The sequence below is a fragment of the Pleurodeles waltl genome, chromosome 8 (genome assembly GCF_031143425.1).
Source record: "Pleurodeles waltl isolate 20211129_DDA chromosome 8, aPleWal1.hap1.20221129, whole genome shotgun sequence".
NCBI lineage: Eukaryota > Metazoa > Chordata > Amphibia > Caudata > Salamandridae > Pleurodeles > Pleurodeles waltl.
This window is the reverse complement of record NC_090447.1, coordinates 24,178,587-24,186,878: the sequence shown is the minus strand read 5'-3', so window position 1 is coordinate 24,186,878 and position 8,292 is coordinate 24,178,587.

Here is an 8,292-nt window from a genome sequence, read left to right as displayed (position 1 = left end):
TCATTCAGCAAAGGACTGTAAGATTTGCCGTACTTTTTCTTCTAAGACCTTAAAGGATAGAGAAGGCAGATTATTAATATGGCTGCAGAAACTGAAGCATAGGATAGATACAGTTTCTGATTCTGAGAGTGAGGAATCATCAACATCCAAGAGATCAACTAAAAGGGCAAGATCACGCTCTAGATCTCCCTCACAAATCTCAAGGAAAGCCCTCAAAAAGACTGCTTCAGGGTCTTATAAGGGTCGCAGCCCATCTTCTTCCCCAACTAAACTCTCAAGTAAAGAGGGGAAAAGACATGCTTCCAGTTCTGAGAGGCACAGGAAATCCTCATCTGTTCCACCATCTGTGCCTTTCAAAAAGCCATCCTCTGTGACTGGAAAAAAGGCCTCGTCGACGGCACCATCGGTGGGCGCATTGCCGACGACAAAAGCTACTTCAGGTTTTCCATCATCAACGGCTCCGTCGGCGACATCGTCGACGAGAACAAGTACACCACCGTCGACGAGAACTGCAACGACGACATCAGCGTCGACGACCGTCTACACCTCGTCATCGTCGACGGCGCTGATGTCAGTGTCAGCCCTACCGTCGTCAACGACTTCGTCGACGGTAGACTCGTCGGCAAAGCTTTCTGCTATTAAAGTAACAGTGCGTCCAGCGTCAACGGCACCGTCCACGACAAAGTCAATTTACACATCGTCGACGACACCGTCGACGAGGGAAAAACATAAAAAAAGAACAGAAAAGTTAACTCCAACCCACACTTCACCTAGTAAGGTATCCTCCCTGGTACCTGTACATCTTTTGGAGGGAGATGAAGATTCAGATGAAGATGGGCCTTTTGGAACAGCCCACAGCCCCTCTTAATTGAATGTAAAATACCAGGAAGAGGAGGAATATGAGAAAGCTTATGATCCCCAGGCTTGCTCGGAGCATCAGCAGTATCAACAGGGAACGTATATTCCTTCCGACCTGCTTACTGGCCTTAGAGCGATGTTAGTGGATTACAACAGAAGGTTTCCTCCACAAGGAGAACAGCCTCCTCCATCGCCCATTTCTGGTCTTTCTACTCCACATCAAAGACCAACGTCTTTGCATCTCACAGATGTGGCCACCCCGGACATGACAATTCCCCAAGACACTGACATTTCAGAAGGAGATCAGGAGGAAGGAGAGCTCATAGATACTCACTCAGAGTGGGACGAGTATATTATTCCTGCTCCATCTTCTCCTTCTCATTCGAAGGTGGAGTCCCCACCTGAAGACATTGGAGGTTTTCACAATCTCCTAGAGAGGGCAGCCAAGCGTTTTGCTTTACCGCTACCTACGAAGCAAACAGATTGTTTCCTTTATGATTTTAAAGAGCCCTTCCAGAAGTCTGTGCGCTCTATCCCGATGGTGAACTACCTGTGGGAAGAAGGCCTTAAAGTCATGACTAATCCGGCAACAGTCACAGCAGTTTTACCACGTCTGGATAAGAAATACAAAGCTCCTGATGATGTGCCAACATGCTTGACAGGACATCCTCCTCCAGATTCAGTAGTAGCTCAGGCGGCTCAAAGAAGATCAAAAAATCCTTCTGCTCCGATTTCCGCGCCCCCAGATAAGGAGGGTAGAAGACTAGATAACATAGGGAAAAGATTTTTGTCTATGGCCAGCCTAGTGCTTAGAGCTGCCAACTCCTTGGATATTTTGTCTCGATACGACAGACAGCTGTGGGCGGATATTGCACCTTTTATTAATCAACTGCCAGAAGACGTAAAATCAGAGGCAAACAAGACTGTACAAGAGGGTCAACGCACGTCTGCAGAGCTTATAGACTGTGCAATGGATATAGCGACCACTGCTTTCAGACAGCTTGCAGGTGCTGCTGTATTAAGAAGACAGGGCTGGCTCAAAGCCACCTCATTTCGCCCAGAAGTCCAGAATAAGATCCTAGACTTACCCTTTGATGGCCAAGCGCTATTTGGGAAACATGTGGACGAAGCCCTACAGTCAATTAAAACGGACACGGACACGGCAAGGTCATTAGGGACCCTGCAATATCGAAGATCGTCCTTTCGTCCTAGGGGTGTGGCCAGCCCTCTTACAGAGGGGGATATCAACAACAGAGATACTCTTCCTATCCATCATCTTCACAACAATATCGGCCAAACTACTCCCAAAGGCAACCGACTCAACCAGCCTATAGTAGACCGGCAGGCCGTGGACGTTCAACCCGCCCGCCAAAGATTCAGCTCGTAGAACCTGATGTTTTCGAGGCGCCGACTACGCTCAGTCCTCCTCCTATCACCCTGGGCGGGAGAATTTCCTTTTTTCTCAGTCAATGGCAAACCATTACGTCAGACAAGTGGGTCCTACAATTAGTGGAACGGGCCATACTTTAGAATTTGTCCAGATACCTCCCTCCAACCCTCCCCGCAGGACTCCTTCAAGATATCCTCAACAACTCAAAGAAGAGGTCTACAAGCTCCTTCTCAAGGGAGCTATAGAGAAGGTGCCTCGGGCTCAACGAGGAACAGGATTTTATTCCAGGTTCTTCATCATTCGAAAAAAGTGGAAGGATTGGAGGCCGATCCTCGATTTAAGGCAACTAAATGTATACCTAAAAAAGCAATCGTTTCGAATGATCAGCCTGCAAAACGTCCTTCTGCGTCTCAATCAAAGAGATTTTATGTCATCACTAGACCTCAAAGATGCATACTTCCACATACCAATCCACCCTGCCCACAGAAAGTATTTGAGATTTACCGTAGCCGGGAGCCATTATCAATATCGCGTCCTTCCCTTCGGGCTCAAATCAGCCCCAAGAATATTTACCAAATGCCTAGCACCGGTTGCAGCCTTTCTCAGGAGAAGAAAGCACCACGTCTTTCCATACTTAGACGACTGGTTTATAAAGGCAAAGACTTTCTCAGGAGCACACAAGTCAACAAGAAAGTGCGTTTCCTTACTGACCAATCTCGGATTCACAATCAACTGGGAGAAGTCCAACCCTCTACCAGTACGCAGTATTACTTTTCTGGGAGCAAAACTCAACACAGAATCCGGCATGGCATGTCCCACGTTAGAGAGACAACAAAGATTACTAACCCTAGGGAGTTTCATACACAAAAGACGAAAGGTTACAGTCCGTCTCTTCAAATCTCTATTGGGCATGATGTCTTCATGCATACCACTGATCCCTCTGTGTCGGCTAAAGATGCGCCCCTTGCAGGAGCAGCTAAACCGTCAATGGCTCCAAGTATAAGGCACTTTCGAAGACCGGATACAAATAACTCCGATAATGATCAAAACTCTCAAGTGGTGGTCTCAAAAGCATCATCTGTCAATCGGTCTCTCGTTTCTTCAACAGCCAGCCCCGTGGACCATAACAACAGATGCCTCACTGGAAGGCTGGGGCGCAGTATTACAGGACCTGAAAATAAGTGGCAAATGGCCAACTCATCTGGCATCAATGCATATCAATTGGCTAGAACTCAGGGCAGTGCACCTCGCCTTACAAGCGTTTCTCCCAAGAATCTCTGGATCGCGAGTGGTGATGAGAACGGACAACACCACTACGATGCACTATCTCAACAAACAAGGAGGTACAAGATCTCTCACCCTCTCCAGGGAAGCCCAAGCGATCTGGAACTGGGCCTCGCAGCAAGGCATCACACTATCGGCGGTACACTTGCCGGGAATAAACAACAAGGCAGCAGATGCACTCAGCAGGCAGAAATCGGACTGTCATGAGTGGGAACTAGACCAGACAGTACTGACCCAGATTTTTTCCCAGTGGGGAACACCAACAGTGGATCTGTTTGCGAAGAAGGACAACGCCAAATGCCAGTTCTTCGCAAGTTGGCATCACCAAAAGGGATCTTGGGGGAATGCGTTTTTGATAGTCTGGTCAGACATCTTTGCTTACGCCTTTCCTCCCATTCCGTTGATCCCAAGGGTCCTCATGAAGATGAAAACAGAACCGTGCACTCTCATACTGATAGCCCCGTACTGGCCGCGCCAACATTGGTTCACAGAGCTCCTCATTCTGTCAGTTAAACCTCATATTCCACTGGAGCCGTTACCTCATTTACTAACAATGAACAACGGCCAAGTTCGGCACCCCGATCCGCAGTCAATGCGGTTATCAGCATGGCTCCTCACAACAGAGAATTTGCGCATTTGAACATCCCGCAGTACTGCAGAGATATTTTGTCAAAGGCCAGAGCGGATAGCACTAACAAGGCGTATCAGTGTAAATGGAAATGATTCTGTGCCTGGTGTCATCAGCGTCAAATCGACCCTCTACTTTCACCACCAGAAGAGATATTGCCGTATCTCTTACAGTTAGCTCGATCTGGCCTAGCACACTCGTCCATTAAAGTTCATGTAGCAGCCATAGCTGCATACAGACGTTCAGATGACACACCCTCGCTCTTCTCTTCTCGGCTGATTAAGAGATTTCTGAAGGGGCTGTTCAGGGTTTACCCTCCTTTCAGACCGCCACCTCCTTCGTGGAATTTGAATATTGTTTTGGCACAACTGATGAAGCATCTATTTGAACCGATCCACCGTGCTTCCCTCAAATACTTGTCGTGGAAGGTTGCCTTATTGATAGCTCTTACATCAGCTAGGCGGGTCAGTGAGGTGCAAGCGCTGTCCAGCCAAGAGCCATTCCTGCAGCTTAAACAAGATAGACTACTAATGCGCACTAACCTGCATTTTATTCCAAAGGTTCCGTCAGACTTTCACATGAACGAACCTTTGGTCTTCAAGTCCTTTTTCCCTCATCCATCTACTCCAGCGGAGAGGGCATTACACTCTTTAGACGTGAAAAGATGCGTTCAATTTTATTTGGACAGGACTAAAGCTTTTCGGCGCTCTAATCAGCTATTTGTGGCGTACAGTGCTCCTAGGAAGGGGTACCCGCTATCCAAGCAGAGTATTTCTAGATGGATCGCCTCTGCTATTCGCTTCTGCCATCAGGCAGCGGGCAAACCTTTGCAGTCACCTGTGCATGCTCACTCAACGAGAAAAGTCTCATCGTCAGCGGCACTGTTTGCCGGAGTGCCACTACAAGACATATGTAGAGCAGCAACATGGAAGAGCTGTCATACCTTCACTAAGCACTATTACTTGGAGTCCCTCTCTCACGGAGAGGTAGCAGTGGGCCAGGCGGTTCTCAGGAATCTCTTCAGGTGAAGGTGAGCCATTTCTCCTCCATCCTAGAACAGGTATGCACATTGAAAAAAAAAAAAAAAAACAGAAATGCATCTAAAGATAATAATCCCATAAGTAAGTGGGTTTTCAGACATTGATCATGTTACAGTAGTGTCTTATGATGTTTTATTACTGGTTTGTTATTCAAATTTCATCATGTATCTTCACAGGTATATCTCTATATATACTAGAGATAAGGAGATACTTATATTTATATACATATATATATATATATATATATATATATATATATATATATATATATATATGTATATATATATATATATATATATATAGAGAGAGAGAGACACATATGTCAGTACACTCATATACTTCATCAATTTATGCATGATGATAAGAAGGGTTTGTGGTTTAAGATAATTTGTTTATTAAAGATGTTGTCATTTTACAATGTGCATAGTTATTGCTTTCTACTCTGATTCAAGCATGTGAATCTATGAAAGTTCCAATACTGGAGTAAGAAAATAAGTTACTTACCTGTAACTGTAGTTCTCCAGTATTGGAATCTTTCATAGGTTCACATGCGACCCACCCGCCTCCCCGGAGAAGCTCACTTCACCTCTTTCTTTCTATTTATCCATATATTCAACATAATATAAGCACTTGTGCTTGGAAAATCTGAGGTGCTAGAGCTTCTCTCAGGAGGTTCTGAAGGGTGCTGTCGCCTGATTGGTGGAGGATCAGGTTTGGTCCTTTTCACAAAATGACTCTGATAGACTATGAAATTGAAGAGGCCTAGGGCCTTTTTCTCTTCAATATGTTTTAACATTACTTATGAAAATTGTACCGGGACTCCCATCTCGACGACGGGGAATGATTCAAGCATGTGAATCTATGAAAGATTCCAATACTGGAGAACTACAGTTACAGGTAAGTAACTTATTTTCAACTCTGCTATGAAATTCCAGTTCACTAAAGGCTAGAAGATGCTTCATTTTCATCTTCTCAGCCCTGTGCTTGGTTCCATCGGTAGCTGACAGGCTGAACTTCTACCCTTACTCAAGATGGCCACTTCTATAACTGACAGGCAGAGAATTCTCATTGCGGAGATTTCACCCCGAGTGTGGAGACGCCCCCATGACTATGGGCCTATGCCATGAGTGTGGGGGCCCTTCATGAATCAGACCCAGTGTATCATAATCAGTAAAGGAACAAGTGTGCTAGCAAGTCTACTTTAGAGGCCATTTTTAGGTTGTAGGTTGCAGATATACTCATTTAACTTTTCCCATTGTGAGTAAAAGCTTCCCCCTGTAGACCAAGAGAAATTCATTAGACAAAATGCAATAGTGAAAGGTCAAACAAACACAAAACTCAAATATTCATAATAAATAACAGATGTAACCATTACTTACTCAGGATAGCCAATTCACCTACCTTGGTGAGGATGGACAACTGAGTGGGCTTTGCCGGGATTCCAACTCCTGAAATGTGGTGGAGCCATTAGCATATTTGGGATTTTCATTCCCATGGTGGAATACAGGTGGAGGTCGGACTGGTGTTGCTCTCTCTATACGCGGGTGGCATAATTCTGATTTTTCAGCAACCGCAGAAGAAAGGGGGTCCTCTCATTAGCGCTATCATACGGTTTGGGAAGTACTCGGGTCTCCAGATTAACTGGGACAAGTCAGAAATATTCCCACTGACAGGATGTGTCACTCGCTAGCAGGGAGACTACCGCCTGTAGTGGATGGCAGATTGGGTTAAATACTTGGGATTTCATGTCACAAAGGATGTCGGGGAACTGGTGAGGCGAAATCTCAGGGTGGCACTTGATTCCTTCAGAGCGCAAGTGCAGAGATTGATATAACTGCCTATATTGCTACTGTGAGGAATCTCCATAATAAAACTTATTGTACCTGTTTGTTAGTGTCCCAGTAGTTTTGCTTAACATTTTTCTCTGTCAGCTTCAGCAGTTACTTGCCGGACTGATATGGGGCAGGAATCAGCCACAAATCCCCCGCACAGATTTAACGCAACCCTTGGATAAGGGGGGATGGCCATCCTTGGTTCCTACCTCTATTATCTAGTAGCACAGGCCCATCATGCACAACATTAGTTCCACCACACTGCCGGAGTCATGCATGTCAAGGTGGAAAGAACCCTGGTTAAGCCAGACTCATCAACCATGGTGCGGGCCCATAAACCCCACTGTAGACGGCTGTGGCTGGCACCACCCTGGCATGGTGGAATATTGAGATTCATATGGGACTGGACACAGTGTACTCCACACTTTTACCATTCATCCCTGTCCCTCCTCACTGTTCAAACTGTAGTTGCTATACTTAAAATATTAGGAATAGTGATGCTGGGTAACCTGTTACCCAAAGGGCAATTTATAACACTGCAGGCAATTTAGGAGCAGGGAGAAGGAGGTGTGGGCATGAATAATGCCATGGCCAGCTATTGTATCACAGGCTACAACCCGCAGCCGGAGCCACGTTAGCTCAATTCTCAAATGCCCCAATGGAACCGACAGTGCTTACCAGATAGTACTGTGGACAGACATGGCTAAAACAATTCCCCTTTGTACCAAAATGTGCAGAATACGACGTCACCACAGATGTATGCTGCCAAAGGGGCAACAGAGATCAATTTGGGAGTGACGACTCCAGGACTGTACTGTTGCGCCTTGGTGAAGGACACCACTTCACCTATCGGCACAAGTTAATTAACTTTGATTTCTTCCACCATATCATATGCCTGGGGATTTTGCCTGATGCAAACATGTAGGGCAATTAAGAAAGCCTTCTTACACGTAGCATGGGCTGTCCTGCATTGACCCCTTACTGGGAAAAGGTTTTCTGTGCTTTGGTGGAGATGCTGCATGATCCCACTCCTGAGATGGCCCTTTTGGTTGTAGCAATGGACTTACTTAAATTCGTACGTGAATTTGTGGCAATGACCACTGCTAGCTAAGCAACAGGTGGCAGTGTGCTAGATGTCACTTGTGCTCCCTGCAGAGGTTGCATGGTTAAAAGAAACGGCCTAGTACTGCATGGCTATAGAGGAGCACAGTGAGCTTATGCACCCTAGGGCACAACCCAGAGACTCTGGAGAACCTCGTA